The 24,896-nt window shown below is 60.1% G+C and overlaps 1 pseudogene; it reads left to right on the plus strand.

The window, feature by feature from the left end:
• LOC119102669 (epithelial discoidin domain-containing receptor 1-like) overlaps positions 1-24,896 on the plus strand; it is a 49,062-nt pseudogene that overhangs the window by 9,808 nt on the left and 14,358 nt on the right.

Here is a 24,896-nt window from a genome sequence, read left to right on the forward strand (position 1 = left end):
CCTGGTATCACATGCGCTGGTGTAGATATGTATGTAGACATTCTCCTCCCTATGTTCCACACATGCATTCACAGTCCTTGGCGTTCCTGAGAGTTTAAGCAGGCTATCTGGCGGTGGAATCAGACGGCACGCCCAATCGCTATCTCGTGACCAGCTGCGGTCGGACTGGTCATATCAAGAAGCCATCGTGAGATTCAGCCGAACTGGTAGTATCAAGCTTCCATCGCGAGACTCGGCGAGCACGAGCAGGCTCATTTGGGGATCAAAAGACATGGAAAGAACCAAAAGAGCAGGACGTAAATGTGAAAGATGAGTTGCGCCTTCGAACTTCGGACGAGAACGTGTGCACTGCGCAGTTCCCAACCCGCCTTCGATCTCTGTCCGTGCTGATAAAACACGGCAACTTGTCGGAATGGTCGGATTCGCCGCCGAACCCAGACGGTCAATATCACAAAGCGGCCCGTTACAATCCACATATCAGTTGTCAATGCCTCAGCGCGTTCAATTTTGGCAGTCACGTGTTGGAGCTCGAAAGATCAATAAATCACAGCGTTATTTCTTTCAGGACATAATGGCAGCCTTCACAATTTTCTCATCTGCTGTGCAGTTCCTCACACCAGGGAACAGCTTTGTTTTAATGGTACGGTACCTTTATGCTTACACGGGCATGTCTAACATGACATGGTACATGCTATCCAGGATTCTAACATTGAAGACAACCTGCCGTCAGTTGCAAGAAAAGGCCAAAAAAAAACCCAGCCAGTTAAGAGAAAGTCACCTGGCTATGTCATTACACTGCTCTGGCCGTCCAAAGATTCTGCACCGCCGTCAGCCTGCAGAACGAACCCGCGAATCCGGGTGCAGGCGCAAACCACACATTACCCTTGCATGCCGGGCCAGCGTCTAAAAACGCCTGGCCATCCACCGGAAGCGTTCTCATTTTTGTCTGTCTGCAGGCTGTGACACATGCGCAGCGACTGAGGGCTGTCCGTTGTTTGCAAGCCAATGACGTGATCATTGACGATAGCGCCGCCGCCCCGCGGTGCTCAAGGGCGGATCCAGAACTCTGCTTTGAGGGGGATATTTATTTTATGTCCCCCCCCCCCCAATGGGATGGGAGACTGGGCGAGGTGAAGGTCTGATGCCCCCTACGCAAATGTTGACATTTGATTTATGCAACAACAGCATACATGACAACCACGTTTTCTGACCATTGCCATGAGTTTGGGCCGCGTTCAAGCTCTCGCAGACCGGAATATTCCCGATGTCCTGACAGGACGGGGACCGGTGTCCTGACCGGACGGGGACCGGCGTCCTGACCGGACGGGGACCGATGTTCTGACCGGACTCGGACCGGTGTCCTGACCGGACAAGGACCGATGCCCTGACCGGACGGGAACTGGTGCCCTGACCGGACGGGAACTGGTGTCCTGAGCGGACGGGAACTGGTGTCCTGACCGGACGAGGATCGATGCCCTGACCGAACGGAGCCCCCAAGTTTTTCCTGCTGGCGGGGTGGTCACGTGAGTCTCAAGGACGCCACTGCCTCACGCCTCCTCGGGCTCGCCCCTGGCCGAGCTTGTGCAGCGAGCAGGCGGCTAGTGTCCTGACCCAGCCGGACTTCGCCCGGCATGGCCAGCCTCTGTTTGGGGGCGGGGTGGACCAAAAGTGGACATTGGTAAGGAGCGCTGTGCAGCTACCGTGAACTGTGCATGTCCACGTTGGGCGATAATGAACAGAACACGCGGCAGCGCAGCCAGGCAGTCTTACAGTTCTTTGCCTTTAAACACAGGCCTGCAGCCCAGGACAATGAAACAGGGCTCCAGTTGCGGTTGGATGCGATTGCGATCAAAGCGCCGGTGCCAGTGTTTTTGTGTCGCTGGCCTATTTTTAGTCTGCTTGGTGTGGAGGAAAGGAGGCTTTCCTTTTCCCTGACCGTTATTGGATCACATAAATGAAAACAACTGGAAATGGCCTTTAATGAATAAATAGCACCTCACACAAAGCGCCCATATTAAGTCAGAGACTTTCAGGTGACGTTCCAACATTTGTACTGTGCAAAGTGTACAATACGTCCAGTGCCATAGTGCAGTATTATTCAAGTAATGTACTTTACAACGTATAGTGTTTGACATAAAGGGCGTTCTAGATCTATCGTGACTCAAAGAAACATCTGAGCTGTGATGGCGAAAAGCTCGTCGTTCTTCATCTGACCGGACGTGTCACGCGGCCTGTCCACCGACGCTCCGTGTGTTCCATGTCGTGACCTAACCTCACTCCGACAAGTCCTGCCGCGACCGGGCCGCTGACCTGGCCGCTTAGCGTGACCTGACCCCGACCTGCCGTGCTCCTCCACAGGCTGAACGTGGACCGGGACGGCGGCGCGTGGTGCCCGGACCGACACATCAGCAAGGGCATCCGAGAGTACCTGGAGGTCGACCTGACCCGGGCCCAGGTGGTCAGCGCCGTGTCCGTACAGGGCCGCTTCGGCAACGGCCGCGGCGTGGAATTCGCCGACCAGTTCACCCTCGAGTACTGGCGGCCGGGCCTGACCGCCTGGCGCACATACCGTCAGTGGAACGGCACGGAGGTCAGTGAGGGGTGCCCTTCCCCACGTGTCAATCACGCGGGAATGCGGACAAGCAACGTCCCGATTCGACGCTGGGTGGTGGGATTCTAAAGGGGTCGTCAAAGGAATTATGGACGGCCGGTGTGGGTTGCCACATACTGTGCTCGTTGCTTGCAGCATCGTTTGAAAGATGTGTTGGGTAATTGAAGGCGTTGTAGGCATTTGTGCACGATTGCAATTTGTTGGTCTTTAGATGTTTATCGACTCGTGCCACTATATTGCCCGTAAGTGTCGCAGTCGTGATGAGGTTGTAAGCGAAGTAACGAATGTATCTCAGCGATCAGCGGCGCGGTCGGAGTCCAGTTTTAATGAGACGAACCGAGATGAAAAACAATGTCCACCGGCCACGCTGGAGGTTGGACCAACCTTAATTAACTAGTGTCGTGTCTGAGCTCACCACCCTGACTCTTGTTCCGTATCCGCCACCCATGCTCCCCCTCCCCCCCCCCCCCCCCCTCCTACCCGCTGCAGTGCTCGCCTCCCGGCCGCACGTGCCTGACACTGCCCCTGGCGCGTCGCGCAGGTACTGCCGGGCAACGAGAACAACTATTTGGCGGTGCAGCGGCGGCTCGTGCCACCCATCTTCGCCACGCGCCTGCGCCTGCTGCCCTACAGCGAGTACGCCCGCATGGTCTGCTTGCGAGTCGAGCTGCACGGCTGCAATAAGACAGGTCAGCCGTCGCTCCGCCCCGCCCCGCTGCAGGGCTGACTTCGGCCCGGCAGCGCTGATGAACCGTGAAACTGGGGCAAATCGTTTAATTAGATGAATGGGTGGACGGGTGTTGTGGCGCAATGTAACGGTCCGGCCGTGGCAGTTTGGGACGGCGGTGAGGCTGGAGGAACGGGCGCAGGAAACTGCATCGATATGAGTGCCGTTGAAGCAAGGAGGAAACCAACTTATCTGGGACTTTCACAACCGACGAACTTGTAGCTCGATGTGGAGCGGTGCGAACTATGTAGGACTTCTCAGCGCCACCACGTGTTTTTCAGATAGCTCGAGTCATTTTACCTGAAAGAGCATCACCCCTTAATTGTAACCAGAGACAAGTTGCATCTCATGAGTTCATTGACTGGACATTGGACACAAGATACCACGCGTCCAAGTGTTCGATACGAACCTCTAACACCTTCGTCGTGCGCAGTTTCCACGCTAGTTGTATCGCCTTATGAATGCCTCCTGGCCAGCAGATGCCAGCCTTCTCACTTCATTTGTACATATGGTGACGCGCGGCACTTTCTCCGGGGCCACCGCCGCTGCGCGAGCACGCATTTCGACGGGAAGTGGTCTGGGGGGCCGGGGCCTCCGCCGCTGCGCGAGCACACATTTAGACGCGAAATGGTCTGGAGGGGCTCTCCGACGCCGGCGCACTGAGCTGTAATGGACTGGCCAAGCTGCGTTGGCGAAAAATGCGCCGCAAAAACGCGCCGCAACATGACCGCCGCTGACGGATCCTGTCCAGAGTGGGGTCCCAGACACGGGCCGGAGTGGGATCCCAGACATGGCCCGGATGGGATCCCGGCGCTGGGCTGAAAGGGATCCCGGGCGCTGGGTCATATGGGATCCCGGGCGCTGGGCCGGATGGGAAACCGGGCGATGATCACGAAAGTGTCCCGGCACACTACTGCATGGCTTGGCCGGGGTACGCATGTATCGCCGGGCTAGATGGTGCCACCGAAGTAAAGTTTCTTTTACTACGGACGCCTTGTGCGAACATACCGTTATAACTGTGCACTGACACATCCAGCAAGAGGTACAGCGCCGCAGTACGGCTGCGCTCTTCAGCCCAGATTAAGCCGGCGTGCCGCGGCCGGCGGCCGCATGAATCAGCGCCGCTGTGTCATCAACGGCGGCCGTGAAGGGTCGACCGTCCGGGCGGTTTGAATAAGCTCCGGCGATTATACGGCCCAAGGAGCTGTCGAGTGCGAGATGGCTGCCGGCTGACAAATGGGCTGACTCACTTCTGGAGGCGCCGTCCAGGACGCTTGTCTCAGCTGTTTCGAACAGCGTGTCACCCCGGCTGATCAAGCCTTTTTCTTTGAGAGGGTCAGTTGCATGCGGGATCTGCACACGCTCTCAGAATGTTTCGGTCCGGCGTAAGCATGCATATACTCGCTGTGTTCATATACGCACTGTCGTTAGAGGCTCACCCTCAACCTCAAATGCTCGCCTATCTGGAACATATCTGCATCCCATCGCTACCATGGCAACAGGAATGACTCGGATGGCCATGAGAGGGGAAAGTAACGCATATTTGTTGAAGTATTTGTGACACGTGAGAGGTAGCGCACGGTCGTAGGCGATGTTTGGTGTTGTCACTGCGGCGCGGCATTTTCTCGTCATCGTCACCATTGCGAGCAATTACCGATTGACTTGCAAATTGTTTCTCATGGAGGCTGCAGGTCACTGCAAAATCCAGCAGGCCTCTGCTGTGCAGAATTTCAGCACTTTTTTCCGCGACGAGATAATGATAGCCAAAATCCTCGTCCTTTGTCTGCATTCACTTGTGCTATCAGAGGGTTGCGATAATTCTGCACAGCAGCGGCTTGTTGCACCTTATCAATCCTGCAATGACACGCTGTAAATATCACGCAGTATTCACCCTCTCTGCGGAGATTTCCGACTCGCGCCGCTGAATCTCAATGGCCGTTAATGTCTCTGTCCCGAGACCCAGCCCGGGTTTGCAAGGCGGGGAGCTACGGCAAACGACACCGTTTGCTGCCCAGACCCGCTGACCGACCGCCGCAGTCGGATTCGTCAGGATTAGTCACCCGGCGCAAGTGCGACGCCGCGTCGCCCTTTAAACCGGCTCCTCCTGACGGACGTCCGAGTTCGACGGCCGATGCCAGCATGAAAGAGCCCCTCTCGTGCTGATGCCGGACGTGTAGTTGGCCGCTCACTGCGTTTCGGTGTTGAATTACAGACTTTTTCTGCTCCTAACAATAGAAAGGCTTCGCAAAAGGCCGTTGCGTATATGCCTCCGTGGACATGCCGTGCAATTCTCTTTTGTCAAAGCCGGAGGCCACACCGCACATTACGCTTAGTGCATGGCGCATGATGTCGGACAGGTCGTATGCAGACTGTGGGCCGTGCAGCACCAGCAGCGACGTTTTGAAATGACTGGACAACAATAGGGACCAACCATACGCTTGAAATCAGTCCGGCAGCGGTCGAGATTGTCGCTGCCGGACTTTCCGAGCCTCCCTGAATCGGATGTCTGGAAATAATAGGGTGGTGCGTTCCAGCTCGCGTCGTCCTGTTCGACTCTGGACACGGGCACCACCAGTCCGTCACCTTTCCCAACAGCCTCTGACCGGGCTCCACCTCTCGCACGTCGCCCGTGACCCCGTGACCTCTGCGGTGACCTCGCCTCCCTCCACAGACGGGGTCGTCTCGTACTCGGCGCCGCAGGGCGAGAGCCGCTGGCCGGGCGTCGAGCTGACCGACCGCACCTACGACGGCCTGCACGACCAGGGTCAGCTGTACGGCGGCACCGGCCAGCTCAACGACGGCACATACGGCGGCGACAACTTCAGGCAGGACCGTGGACACGGCAGAGGTGGGTCCGCGCGCACGCTCCGCCCGTACCCACGCTTTGGCCAGGTGGAGACGACGGACACTCAGCGCGTGTGGTGAGCGGTGGTGACCTAAGGCGATGATTCGCGATGGTCTTGGCACGTCGGTTCTGGGAGACTCGTGGCTACGTGGTGCCCCACGCCTAGAAGCGTGGGGAGCAAACGTGCATCCGTGACAGCTTTCATGTCGAAGGTAATGTCAGTGCAGCAGCGATCGGGACCTACGAGCCTACTTAGAACCTCACTCGAAGCATGTGGCCATAATTACCGTGCCTAGTCACCGCTGACGAACAGGTGGGCTTGATTTCGTTCTGACGTCATGTGGTGTGCGGGCCGCGTATTGGTACGGCGGCTTCCGTGACATGACCTCCACGGGGCAGCGTCCGGTGGGGATTACGTCACGCGTTAGATGACGTCAAGTGGGGCCGTGGTTGCCGGCTTGTTGATGAAGAGGCCAGCTCCAGTAATGAGCGAAAGCGGCGGCGAATGCAGCGAGGGCACGCCGGCATCTGGAGGCGGGAGTAATGAGAGAGGAATGTTTACGCAGGGGGCGGTGTTGTCGCGAGGCCGATCATATGCCAAAATAGCGCTGCGCTCGTGAGAAAACAAACTCGTCAGCACTCTAGGCCGATGTTTATAAACATTTATTCGGAACAGTTTTTGTGCAATTATTCAATTTGTTTGACTGGCCGCATGCATATCGCGTGTGAATAACGCATGGGAACGCGTGCACCTGCAGCGCTCATTTTTCGTCCATGGTGAGCGCGCCGTAAAATGTGTGGACCGCTATGTCTTGTCGGCCGGAACAGACCCGTAACCAACAAGAACAAAGGCATCGATCTCCTCACGTGACGCGTCTCGTCATATATTTTCTCGGTCCTAATCTCCATCAACGAACGCCGCGGCCATTGTAATGGACAATATATTACGCTCGCTTGGCGTGCTGGAGACTACGCCGTGGCCAAAGTCGCGGAGCAACACATTACGCCAGGCAATGTGTCATTGCCTCTGACCAGGAGCGAGCTCGCCGGCTCGCGGCCGACTATCTGCAGGCGCGCCGTTGCGATGGGGCCGTATTGGCACCGCTCAGCTCACACCAATCGCTTGCCACCACTTCACCCCGACGCATGTATCCTGAGCGCGCCTCTGGTCCTGTGTGTCCTGAGCGCGCCTCTGGTTCTGTGTGTCCTGATGCGCCTCTGGTTCTGTGTGTCCTGAGCGCCCTCTGGTCCTGTGTGTCCTGAGCGCCTCTGGTTCTGTGTGTCCTGACGCGCCTCTGGTTCTGTGTGTCCTGAGCGCGCCTCTGGTCCGTGTGTCCCAAGCGCCCTCTGGTCCTGTGTCCTGAGCGCGCCTCTGGTTCTGTGTGTCCCGAGCGCCTCTGGTTCTGTGTGTCCTGAGCGCGCCTCTGGTTCTGTGTGTCCTGGTGTCCTGAGCGTGCCGCTGGTCCTGTGCGTCCTGAGTGCGCCTCTGGTTTTGTGTGTCCTGGTGTCCTGAGCGCGCCACTGGTCCTAAACCTGCCTTGGCGCCCCTCGGGCGAGCGGTCGATCGCCTCAACTCGCCGACCTGCACGTTTCGCCAGCGCGTGCCACCAATCCGGCGTAACTCCTCGTCAGCCGGCCGGCCGGCGGCAGACACACGGATCCCGTGACTCGACGGGGCTTGGACGGCGGCGGCGGCGTCTGGCACCTCACGACACCCGTCCTCGCGCGGCGGCGGCGGCCGCGCACGTCCCCAGATATTAGCCAGCCCCGGTGTCGCGCAGAACGGGGTGGACGCTGTGATTGGATGCCGGTTCCGATGATCCGCCCCAGGCTATATTGGCGCGGTGGTCGCTCGTCCGCCGAGACGGGCGTGGTCAGCTGACGAAGCGACGCTCTCACGCCGACAGGAGGCGCAGCGGCGCGGCCGGAGGCGGCGGCGGAGGGGAATATGCTGTTGGTCTGAAGGCTGGTGGTGGACAGAATCAGAAACCTTCTCCCAGCGTTCAGCTACGGGCCAGGGCCGCGCAGCTGGCTGTCAAGGGCGTCGTTAGGCACGAATAATTTCCGAACAAGGCAATCGACAGACACTGGTGCTCAGGAATAGGTCCCACGCGCAGTTACGTGCTCCAGTCGTCGTCAATGCCCAGGCCGATGACGCTTTGAGCGGCCGTAAGTGGATTGCAGAGTTACGGGCGGGACTGAACATGGAGCGGGAGTGAGTCGGACTGGACAGATCGCAGCGCTGCCTCCCCCGCTTCAGTTCGTCGCGGTCAGTGATGGTTTGAACTGCTCGGGTCAGGATACCGCAGACAACAGCCCTGGCGCACCCACAGTCATTCCACTGGTCGTCGGGATTTGTGTCCTGGCTCGAGCTTATTATACAGCCTACGTTGGGAAGTGAGAGGAGGGTGAGGTAGTTTAGGGTAGGGTGCCCCTCAGTAGATCAGCTCATGTAACCGAAGCAGCCGCCCCTGCCGGAGACCTGCACCTGGGGTAAGCAGTCCCGTGGTGTTGGGACTTACGCGGGCTGTGACGGCCGACCCCCGTGACCCCGACACGAGTCTGAATGACCAGCTGCAGCGCGCCCCGCCCCGCCCCGTCCCGCCTCTGACCTGCTTCCGGCCAGCGGCGGCCGCGCCCGTGGGAATGGCAGAGGACAATCGGGGAATCGTGTCAATGGCTGCTCCAGTGGAGCACTCTTCAGCCGGGCGCCGACCCGACGGAGCCCCGCCGGGGCGTCATCCCAGCGGCGCCCGGGAGGCGGGAGACGGCCTGAGAACGCGCCCGGGGGCGGAGGGACGGCCTGAGAACCCGCCCTGGAGGCAGAGGGACGGCGTCAGAACCCGCCCGGGAGGCGGAGGGACGGCCTCAGACCCCGCCCGGGAGGCGGAGGGACGGCCTGAGAACCTGCCCGGGAGGCGGAGGGACGGCCTCAGACCCCGACCGGGGGGCGGAGGGACGGCCTCAGACCCCGACCGGGAGGCGGAGGGACGGCGTCAGAGTCCGTGGACAGGAGGGTCCCAGCGGGCACCCGGGAGGCGGAGGGACTTCTCAGAACCTGAAGACAGGAGGGTCGACCTGCGGCATCACTGTGGCTCTGCGCCGTACTGTGCGTTTATTCATGATCGTTGAAAAACATTCGAAACAAGACCAGCTTATCTCACGATTTCGTAGGTAATACGGCCTCTGCGTGGTGTAAAAGTGGAACAGGCAAGGCCAGATAAGCTACTCTACCGACCCTCACAGCATATCACGCCAGAAAATGATGGAAATGAAATATATTCCCACGATTGTAAGCATTTGCCGTTATTGTGGCACTGTGTGGATCCCAGATGTTTATCGCTGACGGTGGGGGGTCAAATGCTTCGGCCTGACCTTGTCCTGGCTTCTCCTACAATGCCGCGGTCTACGCACAGGCGTCACTAAGTCATCGCATTCTCACACGTGCAGTGTCTGCTAATCTCCGTATACTCTGCTCGCTGGTCGTTCTCATCCGAGGGCTGCAGGCCTTCAGATAAACAATCGTGGATATCAGCACCGCTTGTACTCCTCTGACCCAACGTACGCCGTTATGGTAATCAGAGCGCACGCACGGATCAAACGTGCAATTGGAAACTAGCTCCTTCCGTCGAGGCGAAAGCCCAGATTCATCCAACCGACCAACGAGACAGCCTGGCCTGCCCGTTTCCGCCGTCTCCACCGTTCTTCAGTCCGCAGCTGCCGCTCTTCTCGGCGGCGAGCCCAACTCTGCACGCGCTGCGTCCCGCCGCCGCGTCGCCGTCGTCACCTTCCGCGCCTCCGTCGCTCGCGGACTTCCTCTGGGCGCGAAGCTCCGCTGACGACCATAAAGCGTCTCTCTCGAGCGTTTCCTTCTTCGGACGGCCCGAGGCCGATCGCGCCGGCGGGCGCGCAGGAGGCGCGGCCGCGACAGCCCGAGGCCACTCGGGAGGACAATGGCCGCTTGTCGGCGCCGCGTCAGATAAGCCGCCTTTGACAGGCCGCGCCGTTTTTGCCGGAAGCAGCGCTGTCATACAGTTTACACCGCGATGGCGCGATTGTGCACTTTTCGAATTAATTGCTTTGATCAGTTATGCGAAAATGGGTCGATGCTCTGATTAGAGGGTAATAGGATTCCGCCCGGCGCCGCCAGCTGCTGCACGACAGCCGGCGTCAGCCGCCGACGCGGCGTCTGCAATTAGCTGCAGGGTCCGCCGGCGGCGTGCGCGACTCCTGGGTGGCGACAGCCGTCATCTGGAACAGCGGCAGCCGTCATCTGAAGCGGCAACAGCCGTCATCTGGAGCAGCGACAGGCGTCATCTGGAGCAGCGACAGGCGTCATCTGAAGCGGCAACAGCCGTCATCTGGAGCAGCGACAGGCGTCATTCGGAGCAGCGCAACAGCTGTCATCTGGAGCAGCGGCAGCCGTCATCTGGAGCAGCGGGAGCCGTCATCCAGAACGGTGACAGCCGTCATCTGGAGCGGTGACAGCCGTCATCTGGAGCGGTGACAGCCGTCATCTTGACAGCAGCAGGAGCAGCGCGACAACTGTCACCTGGAGCAGCGACAACCGTCATCTGGAGCAGCGCGACAGCCGTGGTCTGCCCGCTTCTTTCTCGGTCACGCAGCGCGCGGCTCTGTGGGTGGTCCGAGCCACGGTCGATCGTCAGTCAGCTGACGGCGTTGTACATTTTTAAGGATGTGTGGCTCGGTGGTTCGTGACTTTTCGCGTCTGGACCACCGGCTGTTACTGCCAGCCGGGCTTCTCTCGTGATTGAGCGGCGGACAGTGTGTGCCGAGACCCAGGTCGAGGACGCCGCTCGGCAGCGCGCAGTGACCGCTGGCCGAGATTCGGAAGATGAATGCGTGGCATGTTCTCGTCGCAGCTGGCCGACAGCTCGCCGGCAGCTGTGGCTTGTCAGCGGCCTAATGACGCCGCCTGCCGACAGGCGCCCGACAGCTTCCCCTCTCCGCTGAGAAGACACGCCCGAGAGACGGGCGAGCTGTCGGCCGCATGATGACCATGTTGAGGATGTGTGACCTGACAGACGATCGGTCTGTCATCGGCCACCTGACCATCCGGCAGACCCGGTGTCTGCCGACCTGCGCCCGCGCCTGGTGTCACGCTTCCATAAATCCATGGCTCAGTGCACCCCTCGCATGTCCGTTTGCCCCTGACATAGGCCACCACGTACTTATCGCCACCATATGTCCGCGCTCGTCCATGGACCCGCGACCTGTCCATCCGTGTGCTCCGGGATGCGTCGGTTCGGATCGGCGGCGATCTGCGGCCTTCTTACTCCTTACACCCTAGCCGTGGACGCGCGCCTGCCGCTGCCCCCGACCGCCGCGACCCCGCCGCGCCTCAGGCGTCCGCCGTCGGGCCGGCGGCGCCCGCGGGGCACGGCGCCGTGACCTGGCCGTCGGCCCGGCCGCCGCGGGGCGCCTGTCGCGGTCGACAGCTGATGGGGCCGCCCGCTGGGCCCGACGAGCCGACGCCCCAGAGACGTCTGGAAAACACGCCGTCCGGCCGCGCTCCGCGCCGGTGCCGGACGGGCCGCCGGCCGGCCGACGCCGATGGCTGCCGGATGGAAATGCGGCGGCGGCGGTGTTTGGGGAGGCGCGGCGGTATAATGTATGACATGCCGCCGCGTGAGAAAGCTTTGATCTGCTGATTTGATCTGGTGCGACGGCAGAGCACAGGGCTTTGTCTGGCCGGCTTCTGGTTTTGTCGTTACATGGTCTGTTTCTCTTTGCAGGGTTTGAGTGGGTGGGCTGGAGAAACTCGACGGCGGACGGAAGCTCTGGAGATGACATTCAAATTCGACACTGTCAGGAATTTTTCTGAGGTCATCATCCATACGAATAATGACCGTCAGAGAGAAATTGAGGTAAGCGCACGTTTGTGCATGCGACATTTGTCATTGCACATGTTAAATGTCCTAATTTAGCCACGCTTTCATTGATGCAGGCATGCGAGCATGAATTTCCTCACGCTCAATTATGACCAATCCATATTCAAAAGCAATTTCAAAACTGTCAGCGACAATTCAGTAACCCTGGGCCCCCGCCTGGTGTGCGTCGCTGACTGGTGGGCCGCGTGCCGTTTTTTGCCCGGCTGCCGGCGGAGCGTGCTCTGCGCCTCTGCTGGGCGCCCCCCCCCCCCCTCCCCCCCCGCCAGACAATGGACCGCGTGCCCGTGCGCGCCGGCTCCCCGGCGCTGACCGGGCGCCGTCGTGTGACAGGTGTTTTCGTTGGCGCGGGTCACCGGCTCGGTGGGCGGACGCCACTTCAACACGGGATCCCGTGACCCACTACACGTTGGGCGGCGGCGGCTTCAACGGCGCCAGGAACGTGTCGGTCAAGATGCCACGCGTGCTGGCCCGCTACCTGCGGCTCGAGCTGCAGTTCGCCGCCGCCTGGATCCTGGTCAGCGAGGTCACGTTCGAGTCAGGTGAGTCGTCACGGTCAGGAGAGGTCAGGATCGGGAGAGGCCTCTGGCAGCGTCCTTTTAGTCATTGATTGATTGACTCGAAAGAACACTGTGGGGTTGACTCTGTCGTGGAAGGGGATTGGGTCGTCGGGGAGCATGGAAGCTCACAGAAGGAGTTGAAGTCATCAGGAATGATAAGAGCTTCTGGAGGTCACCACCGGGTGGGCGAAAAAAACCCGGCAGAACATTGCAGGGCCGCGTGAACCACCAAGGTCACCGAGGTGCATGCTTCTACCTTGGAACGGCGCTGAGGTAACTGAACATCCCCTCGGGTCGGTGTCAGTCACCGATCCTAGTGGGCCATCTCGTGTCACTGGATCTCGTCAAAGCCCAATGCGGCAGCGTAAGGCTAAGGCCGGTTTTGCGAGCTCAAAATAGGTCGCACCCCGTGCGGCTAGGTCAGCGAGATCGCTAAAGCTCCGGTGCGTGTCACACTCCTAAGCATTCTCCTCCTTCCCCCCCCCCCCGCTTGCAGAGGTCAGCCTGGGGTCTCGAGGCTGACCCCTGACCTCAGCCGGCCCGGCGGCCGCCTCGGAGCGTGGACCGCATTTCTGCCGCTGCAGAACCCGTTGGGCGGCGCGCACGCCGGCCACGCACGTGCGACCGGAGCCGTCATGTTGGCGCACGGAGCGTGACGGAGATCTGCCGGCGGGCAGCCCCAGCCGAGGCCGGCTGCCCGCCCCCGCCCCCGCCCCCGCCACGGCCCACCGCCCGCGATGCCCGCTGGCCGGCGAGCGCGCCGGGGGTGTGTTGCGGGTTATACGTGTGCGCAGTTTGGCGTGCAGCTGTATCGATAGCCGGCTTCCGTATCGGCGAAATGGGATTGCTTGGGTGATCACAGTCCAGGGTGGTCGGTTTCGTACTCGCCTTTGGTCGTCTGGTTACTGTCTTGAGTCTGCTGTTATCCAAACAGCTGCCTCTAATGGTATTCTTCTTGATTCACAACACTTTTGCTATGCTCAACCGTCAGGAAGAAACTCATGTACTCTTGATGGTAATGCTTCCTTGGCACCTTCCGTGCGTATGCTTGTTCTGAAAGAGATTTGCGATATCAAAACAGGGCAAATCATATGAAGGGCACGGGCACAGTTTTGTCACCTAGTAATGGTTTGTAACCACGATTTTGTGCCGTCAGTCTTTCAGCAACACAACCAAATGTACACGGCCACTTCACGTGTCTCGTCAGGGCTTTGTCCCTGTGACGGGAGACGGTGCGATCGAACCACTCCTATCCCTCCAGGCCGCTCGACACGTGGGGTCGCGCCGCGGTCGCGCGAGGGGCGACCGTCTTTATATAGCCAGGCACGCTCCGCGTGGGCAGCAGCACCCCTCAATGAACCAGCCTGACAGAGAGAGGCGCATCGCTCGGGAGACGCGCCGCGCGAGGTCTCGAATAAAGAGCGCGCTTCCCCAAAATAGTCGGCCATATACGGCGCCGCAAAACTCGCCTCCACTGGCGCGGGCGGCGTCTGGTGAGACCCGTGTTATAATTCAGTGGACGCGCCGTGTGGCCGCCGACACAGCCTGTCTATCCTCCGAGCCGGCTGTCGGCAAACAAGGTCAAACGCCACTGCACTGACATGTCCGACCGCAGGCTAATTTTTAAACATTATCGGGAGCGTCGACCGCGGCTCATTTCAGCGGCCACGTCAGTCAAACGGCGGTCGTCAATCATTCGATGATGATCCAGGCCCGCTCTGGTCACGACCGTACAAAATTCCGCCCTTTTGTATATTGTGTTAACGACATCAGCCCAGTGCCGGGGCTTCATGCAGAGCACCATACCCAACCGGGCCGCGGTCTGCTGCCACCCGGCGCTGGACGGTCTGGTCCGGTCCGGTCCGGTCCGGTCTGGCCCGCGCGGAACAGCGGCGGACCCGCGTGGCCGCGAGCATCTTACGCAAACCGAGGCTGCCGCAGTGCGCCGTCGACGGCCGGCGGCGGGTGCGATGCCAGTCAGGCGGCCGGCGGCGCCTGCTGAGGTGTGCAACGGCGTGACCGCCAGCTGCCGGGCCGCCACCCGTCCCGCTACAGCTGGGAGCCGTGGGCTGGCGCCGCTCTGGGCACGCCGGCAGCACGCGCAGCCGTCGGCCGGTGTGGCAGCAACTTTTCGGTCGTTTGGAGTGAATATGGCCCTGCTAATTTTGTCAGCTGTGACACGGAGGTTATGGGTGTTTATGAAAGCCATTGACTTAATGTGATCGTGTGGGACACAATGTAGTGTGCCTGTTGCGACCCCTCGCCGACGATTTCGGGAAGGTCGCCCATTTCAGGGATGATCGCGTGTCTCGAGGTCGGCCTCAACCAGCACAAAAGAGTTTGATTGATGTTGTTATCTTTTTGCTGTGGAATATATCTGAATATTGTGACAGTTAGCAGAAGGTGTTATCAAGAAACCCGTGCACTGGGTACGTCTGGAAACTCGCCCGTGACGCCAGACGCCGATCGCTAGCCCGCCTCCCCGTCTGAATAGGGCACAGATCGCGGACGGGTAACCGTCCACGATCCGTGCCGGCCGCCACATCCGTCTCACGCCTTGTTTGATTTCGATCTCCGCTCGGCGAAGTCGGCTACACGGCCTGTGCACACTGCACGTGCACTGCGATCGGGCGTGTTTGCCCGTCTGTCTGTGCACACGGCGGAGACAGAACCGTCCTCTTTCCCCTCTCACCCCTCCTCCCTCCTCTTCCCCACGCTTGCGTACAATGAGCATCTGGCAAAAACGTCTCGGCTATGATTCAGTATTCGAAACGTGTTGCCGGGCTCGTTCCCGAGTGGATTTCCAGGAGGGGAGCGGCGACTGATTGCGATTTGTTCTCCTCGCGATGCTGCTGGGCGTGAACAGACGTGGAGCCGCGGGCCGGAAACGTGGACCGGAGACGTGGGCCAGGGCTGTGGGCCGGAGCCGTGGGTGAGAGCTGTGGACCGGAGCCGTGGGCCGGAGACGTGGACCGGAGCTGTGGACCAGAGACGTGGACGGGAGACGTGGGCTGGAGACGTGGGTCGGAGCCGTGGACCAGAGACGTGGACGGGAGACGTGGGCTGGAGACGTGGGTCGGAGCCGTGGGCCAGGGCTGTGGTCCGGAGCCGTGGATGAGAGCTGTGGACCGGAGCCATGGATGAGAGCTGTGGACCGGAGCCGTGGGCCGGAGACGTGGACCGGAGCTGTGGACGGGAGACATGGGCTGGAGACGTGGGCCGGAGCCGTGGGGCTGAGCTGTGGACCAGAGACGTGGACGGGAGACGTGGGCTGGAGACGTGGGTCGGAGCCGTGCGCCGCAGCCATGGGCTGGAGACGTGGGTCGAAGCTGTGGGCTGGAGATGTGGGTCGGAGTCGCAGGCCGGAACCGTGAGCTGGAGACGTGGGTCGGAGTCGTGGGCTAGAGCCGTGGGCTGAGCCACGAACTGGAGCGGTGAGCCAGGCCGTGAGCAGGAAGCACCATAGCTGGGTGATCAAGCACTTGTCTGGTGACCGCAAGGACGGCAGCTTGTTGAAATGGGGCTTAACACTAGCTGGGCTTCGATTATTGCTGCATTTAGAGTAATGACCTCAGAAGGTGCGCACATTGCGGTGATGGAACAAAGTATGCGAACAATGTGTGTATCTCTCAATCATAAGTTCATTTCTCCGCGGCATGCCGACGATACAAGAAGCGCAATTATAATCGTTTTTTGCTCTCTTCGCTTGACGTCATGTCGTCATGGGACGGTTCGGCCACTCAGTAGGAAAATTGGTCATGAGAAAGGCTGTCAGTCGCTGTAGATAATATCCAGCCGTAATCCCTCTGAAAGCCTTACCAAGGCTGCGACAGGTCGTCTGGCGCGGAATCAAGATAGCCGAACACACCCTGTACCGCAGATCGTCCGGCGCGGAGTCAAGATAGCCGAACACACCCTGTACCTCCGCATCCGGAACCAAATGCCGACGAAAGACTCGTTGCGGCGTTGCCCAGTATCTCGGACGGTATCAGAAGAGAACAAAGCCGGCCGGTCGGCGGCGGCGCCTCATCACCCTGTCCTTCACACAGCGCCTGGGGACTCTCCGCACTCTCTCCTGATGGCCGACCAGCCCTGGCAGCCGATGAGCTGGTCACTTTATATCGCGAAATCGGAAACAGGTGCAGCCACGCTCCGCCTTTGTCCGCCGTGCGTGTGAATAGAATAACGTTTTTGCCGGAGGGTCGGAGGAGCTCGCCGCTGCAATGGACTTTGGTATTTCTTTTGTTGGCTTCTGGTTCTATCGAAAGCCGATTCAGGAGCCGATCAGGAAGAGGACGGAGGCCTGTGACGGCCCTGTCCACGGCCGGTGACCGCCGGATCCACCGTGCATCGTCGTCTCCCCTCCCCTTCCTCCTCCCCCCCCCCCCCTGGCTGTTGGTCATCCGTGGACTAGCGGGAACGCGCAGCTCGCCGCGTGTCCGTCCTATCAGCACATCCATCCTCGGCCCACGCCGGCTCGTTGTGCGTACACCCCTGATAGCGCCCTTCATCACAGGTGTCCCGTTCCCACCGGTGCGACCCTGTTTACCACTCGACACCTTCGTAGCTCGCCCGGGCCGAGACAAAGTAACAAGGTGCATCGATCCCGGGATGTTTCGGGAGACTGAATTGATGCGGCTGTGCGGGGAACATCTCATTAATATTGCTGATTGGTATAATCGAGTGGTGTTAATGAGTTACACCAGCGTTCACTATCGTATTCATGCGGATCTGACCAGCACCGAGGTTTTCCCGTGCGTGCCGTCGTAGATGTGATTTCCACTGGGGTGTTATACATATGATGGGTAGTTCAGTGTGTTAAAGCAACGGAACTGCGAGTCATGCAACTTACAAGTTTTATGTTGCGCTTAAAGAAGAATGTCGGTGAGGGCATTGCCGAGCCATTAATGCGGCGGTATTCGTCCCTGCCTCATCGGGTCCCAAATCGTCGCGGTCTTAGACCGGCATAGTCCTACCCCAGCTGGGACGTCTCGTCGTCAGTTAGGACGCCCTTTTGCCCAACTGAAACACTTCCAGTGTCAAGCCAGGTCAATCCCTCCACCCGGCCGGGTCGGCTCCTCTGCCCGGCCGGGTCGGCCCTCTGCCCGGCCAGGTCAGCCCTCTGCCCGGCCGGGTCGGCCCTCTGCCCGGCCAGGTCAGCCCTCTGCCCGGCCGGGTCGGCCCCGCTGCCCGGCCGGGTCAGCCCTCTACCCAGCAGGGTCGGCCCTCTTCCCGGCCGGGTTGGCCGCTCTGCCCGGCCGGGTCAGCCCCTCTGCCCGGCCGGGTCGGCCCCTCTGCCCGGCCGGGTCAGCGCGCCGGGCGCGTGCGTGTCGAGCGGCAGCCGTCGGCGCCCCTGTCGCGGCTGCGGCCACACCCGGCTCTAATTGGACCCATCCGTCTGGCTGCTGAAGGGAGACACACCCGGCGGAGACACCGGCCACCACGCGGGCGGGGCGGGGCGCCAGCCGGGCGCAGCCCCGCCGGCGGCGCGCGCAAGGCCGCTGACGCCGCCGGCCGGGCGCGGCGGGCTCGCTCGGGACGAATCTCGCCGAAGCGGGGCCGCGGACGGGGACCGGGTCGGAGGGAGGTGAGGGTGGATGGAGGCTGCGTCTGGCCTGTGACCTGTGACCGGGTCAGCTGGCGCGGTGGGCCGCACTGAGGGACCGCGACAGGACCAGCTCGCCTCCTCCAAGTCGAGGTTATAGGCTCCAGTTGAGGAACTAGAAGATACCGCCGAGCTTTCATTTGATCAATTAGAGTAGTGGATTTGATTTGATTTTACTTTACTATACCTCACAGAACTCCGTATGCTGCTTCCATTGTAATATTATGTGGATTACATCGTAAATCGTAAGACTGTGCATATAGACAGAGACCAAATGCGAGTCCTTGTGGATGAAATGAGCTGTGACTTGGCCGGGTCAAGGAAGGTGGGCTGATCTACCCAGGTCTACATCTGCTTATGGGTCCTGAAACATATGCTAATGCTTCTGTTATCAAGCTTAGGAATGTCTAAGGGCACAGCAAATATGTTCACTTATGCGTCACGTTATTAGTAACGTCCAGTTATCGTTTGCATCTCTCGTAAAAATCGCGTTCAGAGGGATACACAGCAATGAAGCTCTAATAGTTGTTCCGCCTAAACGATGGATGCCACCCGGCTGCAGTCAACGACAGCAAATTTCTACTTGTTCGCTGCACAAGTTTGCACCACTCACTGTGGAATGCGGATCATGCGAAAGGATCTACGGTCCCAATAATCCCCACTGTGACATTCCGATGTGTTAGGAGTCACCAAACATGGTTTAGAACCATGTTAGCATTTGTTGGCTCTTCAAGTGTTTGATGACGCAGCTGTGCTCACTGTTGTCGTCGATGTCTGTTCACACGGACATAAAAGTCAACTCCGAAGCAGCCAAGGTGTCCCCAGCTATATCTTCGCCCGTGTAAACAATGCCGAAGAGGAAAAAAAACATCCGGTACGCGTTCTATCTATTTCACTGTCAGCTGAAAAACTACCTGGCACGGACCAACATTTACAAATCTAGCATCGAGTCGCAATTAATGGAAGCGTACAATCTTGACAAGCTTACTTAGTCATTCGCCGTCACTTTGGAAAATAACGACTGAGCCTTCTCACAGACCCTCTATCAAAGACCCGACCCCTCCAGTCTTTCGACTTGGAAAATATAGCCCGTCGCCCACAATAAATGAGGCGAATGCCCGAGCCATTTCGTCTACTTTTTCCCGATCGCTTTTTATGTGTCGGTGTGACCATTTCGACCATAATTACGGACGCTGGCTTCGGCGGCCCTTCATAAAGCAGCGAGTCATTCTGTCGTCATTCATCGGGCTCCATTACGAGCGAACTTTACACCGCCGTAAAAGTGCGCTGGACCTCCCGAAGAAAGCGCCCCTCCGCCGTCGCCGGGCTCCCCCTGAATGCCAAGGGAGAGCTCAGGTCCGGCGGGCCGGCTCATTCCTATTCTCCGCCGCGCGGCGCTCATTCCGCGGCCTAACAAGCGCCTCGGGCTTCGGGGCGGGGGTGGAACGTGCAGCGACGAGGCAACAGCTTGCAGCGTGGCGCGTCCTGCTGTCGGTCTCCGGCCGTCTCGCCGGTCCGGTCGATACCTGCCACCTCCTGACGTGATGGGGAGCGAGCGGAGGAGGGAGGAGATGGAAGGGGGGGGGGGGGGCGCTCCCACCGGCTGGACCACCGGGACCGCCCGGGCGACGCACAACGACGCATCGCGCCGCGGTCCTTGCGGTTCAGTCGGTCAGTTCCCCGGCAGACAATCTCCTCACAGCTGGCCGCAGGCATCGGAGCCTCGCCAGCCGGTGCACAGCCGCAGGCTCTGTCACCCTTGCGCGTCACCCGAGCTTGTCACCCGAGCAAGGTGAGCACGGCCCTGTCACCCGACGCAGCAGTCACCCATCGAGCTGACCGGCAGTTTTGCAGCCGCGCTCTTACCCAACGCGCGCCGCGGGGTGTCGGCTTCGGTAACCGGGCGCCGGACGCCGGGGATGGCTGACGCGGGGCTTCGTCGCCAGACGGTCCGTGACCCTCGACCGGCACGTGCGCTAAGCCGCCGCCGGCGGCCCGCGGGACGTTCTGAGAGCGTTCTGTTGCTTGGCGTGGGCATCGACGCCCCCGTGAGACACCCCGTCGCCCTGCCTGCGACTGACCATCAGCCGAGGTCAAGGTCACCCCTGCCGTTCACCGGCACTCGGAGCGGGGCGCCCGCCGCCCCAATGGGGATCATCGGCGTCCCGGCGGCCAGATGGAGCCTGTCGACGGTGCGCCGTCTGGCTCGCTCTCATAGCCCGAGGAGCGATGAAACGGGCGGCGGGCTCGCTTCACGCGGGTATCAGATCAGTGACGACTGTCCTCAAAAGGAGGGGAGGTGCCAACATGTGGGTCACGCACCAGGTGTGGACTAGTGGTGTCTCCGGGACGTTGTGTAACAAATGGCCGCGAAATTGGCCGTTTTATTGCCTAACAGACATGCATTACGACAAGAGCGTTTATTTGTTCAGTGCCTTTTACTTCTGGTACTTCTGATGTATCATGTTTCTTCTCCTTGCTTCCTCGTTATGCACAAATGAGGTCATGAGCGTGTTTACGTCACCTTCTCATGGCTTCAACTTCCGTTCGGTTGCACTCTTCGTGCACGGACCGACATCATCTCGTCTGTGTCGGCAGAGCCGGCGGTGGGCAACTTCAGCGACGAGACGGGCCCGCTGCTTCGGGAGACGGCGCTGGAGGGCGGCGGCCGGGCCGGCGACGGGCAGCGCATCGGTAAGTGTCTGTCTGCGTCGCACTCAGTCGGTCACATCAGGGTGAGCTGCACCCTAACCCACCACGACACGCCAGGGAATGCTCTTCGTAACACTGGGCGCTGACAGGCAGCAGACGTGATCCCAGGCAGGCCAGAGTTGCATGTGATGACGACACCGTCCTACACTGCACTGGCGAATCTCATGCTGTATGTGACGACGCTAAACAGGGAACCGAACTAGCACATTGTCGAACGTGAGATCGTTGGCTCGCAGCGCGTGCTGATGCGTACCGATCGTCACCTCCGGCACCGGCGTCTGAGTCAGGAGCACTGCCTCACCGACCCACGTTGCTCAAAACTCGCCGAGCTGCAGCCAGCCCTTGGCCGATCTCCGAGCTGCAACCAGCCTTCCGGCCGGTCTCCGAGCTGCTGCCAGCCTTCCGGCCGGTCTCCGAGCTGCAGCCAGCCTTCCAGGCCGATATTCGAGCTGAGCCAGCCAGCCGCATCGCCAGCCTGGGGAGCGAAGTGGCTGGCTGGGCCTCGCGCCGGCTGGTGTGGCCGAGTGGGGGCCAAGCTCGCACCCGCAATGGACCCGGCGCCGTCCCGACAGGCCACCTGGTCGAGAGGCGTGTCGGCAGGTCACTTCTCAGACGGCGGTCGGTCGGCGGGGACCTCTGACGGCGGTCAGTCGGCACGGATCAGACAGATCGACCAGTGTCAGCACTCAACCGATGATCCATGTCGCTGTCATCCGGCCCGATGCCGCCTTGCGATTCGGCCCATGAGCACGAGTCGCCGGCTTGTCCAGAGATAAGCCGACACAGGCGGCACGGTTTCATGGCGGTGCCACCGGCGGCAATCCGTGTCCCCGCCAGGTCAGCCGATGTCGACACGGGATCGGTGTCGCCGCACGCGAGCTGACGGCGTCGCGCGAGTCGTGTCGTCGACCGGTCCGGCGCCGCCGCTCGGACACGTCGTCTACCTGCGCGGCCGCCCGGGTCACATGCGTCATCGCGACATGCGGCGTGATGTGCGGCGCGTCACGACCTGGCAGGGCGACGGGCCCGTCCCGCGTCGAAGCGCGACTCGTCCTCATCGCGCCGGGCGTCTCGCGTCTGTCGAGTCGGCAGCGAGGCGTCGCTCGGCCGGGCGCCGGGCGTCGCTCGGTCGGGCGCCGGGCGTCGCTCGGTCGCGCGCGCCGGCTCAGCAGACGCGCTCCTCGCCTCCGCCGGCGCTCAGAAACGGCAGCCGAGCGGCGGCCGGCGCTGCGAAGCTCGCCAGCACAGCGTCCGCCGATGACAGCTCGCCTGATGGGACGAAAGCGGCGGCTAATGTGCGCCGCTGAACGGCTCAAAAACGGCGCCGGCTCCGGGCTCGGCGGTCCCGTCGCTGCCGCCGTCGGCCCGCGCCGGCGGACGGGCGCGAGCCGTGCGTCTGAATCGACGGGCGTCGGTCGCAGTGCGCGCGGCGTTGACTCCTCGGCGCTGACTCCGCGGCGCTGACTCCGCGGCGGTGACTCTTCCGCGCCCACTGCGGCTGCAGCGGCGTCGACTCGGCTGGTGATTGTCTCTCGCACCCTAGGGAAATTGTGGGATGGGGCGAAGCTGTGAGACATTTTCTGCACCGGTGAGTGCCATCGTCGCTACAGCGCAGCGAAATGGACGCCGCCTGTGACAGGCCCTAACGGCACTTTCGTGGGATGATCAGACGAGATGGAAGGTTATCACACCATTGCGCATGTTTTTTAACGTTCCTTTTTTGTTGTTAAAGGGCGACAATCCTTTTGCAAGCATTTGTTCCACAACATGCCTCACTGCGTGATGTATTTGCACATTCTTTCCCAAAATGTACATTTCATTTTCAGCAGACAAAGCCTTTAAAATACTGATTCATTTTTGGGAACTGAAATCGTCGTATGGAGAATAGTGCACTATTGTGTTCAGGCATTGTGAAAGTACTTTATCGAACCTATTGACAGGTTTATATCTGTTTCCCAGGTGTCATTGTTTCCTTCTCATTTCAGATATCAGTACTTTTTCCTGAAACAGATGATGCAGTTCTCAAAGCATTAATATGTTAGACCAATAATGGATTGGTCAATTAATGTCATCTTGTGGTATGTGTCTTCCCGACGTGATAGATGATACCAATTCCGCCAATACGACGAAGCACGTCATCTATAACATACTTGGACAGCATTTCCCAATAAGTTTGATTTTCAAGCCGCCACTCAGCGCAACCCAGGAAACCTCGGCGTTCCAAATATCGATTGATTGCCACCGGGCCGAGGCCACGCCGTATCTGCAGACCGCAATCCACTTCCAATCCTGCTGCGTGTCACCGGCGTCGGGTCGCCAGCCTCCTCACGGTCTCCTGGCGGGGCTTCAGTCTCCTCCTCACGGTCTTCTGGCCGGGGCTTAAGTCTCCTCCTCACGGTCTTCTGGCCGGGGCTTCAGTGTCCTCCTCACGGTCTCCTGGCCGGGGCTTCAGTCTCCTCCTCACGGTCTTCTGACAGATATTTATTTAGTCTCCTCCCCACGGCCTCCTAGCGGGGCTTCAGCCTCCTCGCGGTCTCCTGGCTGGGCTTCAGTCTCATCCTCACGGTCTCCTGGCTGGGCTCCAGTCTCCTCCTCACGGTCTCCTGGCGGGGCTTCAGTCTCCTCCTCACGGTCTCCTGGCAGGGCTTCGGTCTCCTCACTGTCTCCTGGCGCGACTTCGGTCTCCTCACTGTCTCCTGGCTTGGCTTCAGTCTCCTCGCGGTCTCATGGCAGGGCTTCAGTGTCCTCACGGTCTCCTGGCAGGGCTTCAGTATCCTCCTCACGGTCTGCTCGCCACCTGTGACCGATGAGGGGTGGCCGGTCCAGCGGCGCTGAGGGACGGGCGGCTCCAGTCCCGGCCGAGCCGCCGCTGCCGGCTCATAAGTCGGCCGGCCCCCGCTGCGCTGTATCATCAGCTGATTAGGCTAATCATTCTCACGTGCGGCCGCAGTAGGGCGGTCCCTCAATCAGCTGATGTGCGGAGATGACGGCTGACAGGTACTGGATGACGGCCGACCGGCACTGTCTCGGCTCGGTTTGTTTCCGCGTTCCTATCTGGGCCTGAAAGATAAAAATCGTCGCATCTCGGCGGTAGCTCCGTTCTCTGTAAGAGGTTTGCCGAGGACTGGTGGGGTGGATTGGCTGGGCCTGTTCAAATGACAACCGATACTTTATGTGGACAGCGGTGATCTTTTGTATTTTCCCTTCAGATGCGAAAACAATATTTTTCACATCCTTTAGAAAACAGGGCTTCTAGACTTCTTGTTCGGTGTTCTTTTTTTGGTCCTGCAACTAATTTCTTCCTGGAGCTGTTACGTCAATGAGTGACATCGTTTCTGCGCCTTGGACTTACAATGACAAGTTACCGGGTTTGAAACAGTTTCCGGCCTCTGTCCGTTGGATGGCTTATAACTAATGTTTCATGTGAAAAGTTCGTGATTTTATGATGCTTGAATAACGTGTTCATATGCCAGATGGGGTGTAAGCGGATGCCCGGCACTACCGTTCCCGCACTGTCGCTGCGCTTCAGATGGCCCATCAATAAGACCAGATCAGGCGACACAGCCATTGCTTCGCGTTCGCAACGCATCATTACGTGACCCGTAACTCTCGGATACCCATGCGTGTCCCGGTAAGACCTCAGGTCCGCTCCCTTCCCAACTGGAGCTCTGAACGGCCCCGCCCTCAGCTGGAGCTCTGAACGGTCCCCGCCCTCAGCTGGAGCTCTGAACGGCACCCGCCCTCGCTGGCGCTCTGAACGGCCCCCGCCCTCAGCTGGAGCTCTGAACGGCTCCCGTCGTCAGCTGGAGCTCTGAACGACCCCCGTCCTCAGCTGGAGCTTTGAACGTGTCCCGCCCTCAGTTGGAGCCCTGAACGGCTCCCGCCCTCAGCTGGAGCGTGCGCCACAAGTAAACTATCCCCATGTCC

This window comes from Pollicipes pollicipes, unplaced genomic scaffold (genome assembly GCF_011947565.3).
Source record: "Pollicipes pollicipes isolate AB1234 unplaced genomic scaffold, Ppol_2.1 Scaffold_5724;HRSCAF=6776_pilon_pilon_pilon, whole genome shotgun sequence".
Lineage (NCBI taxonomy): Eukaryota > Metazoa > Arthropoda > Thecostraca > Pollicipedomorpha > Pollicipedidae > Pollicipes > Pollicipes pollicipes.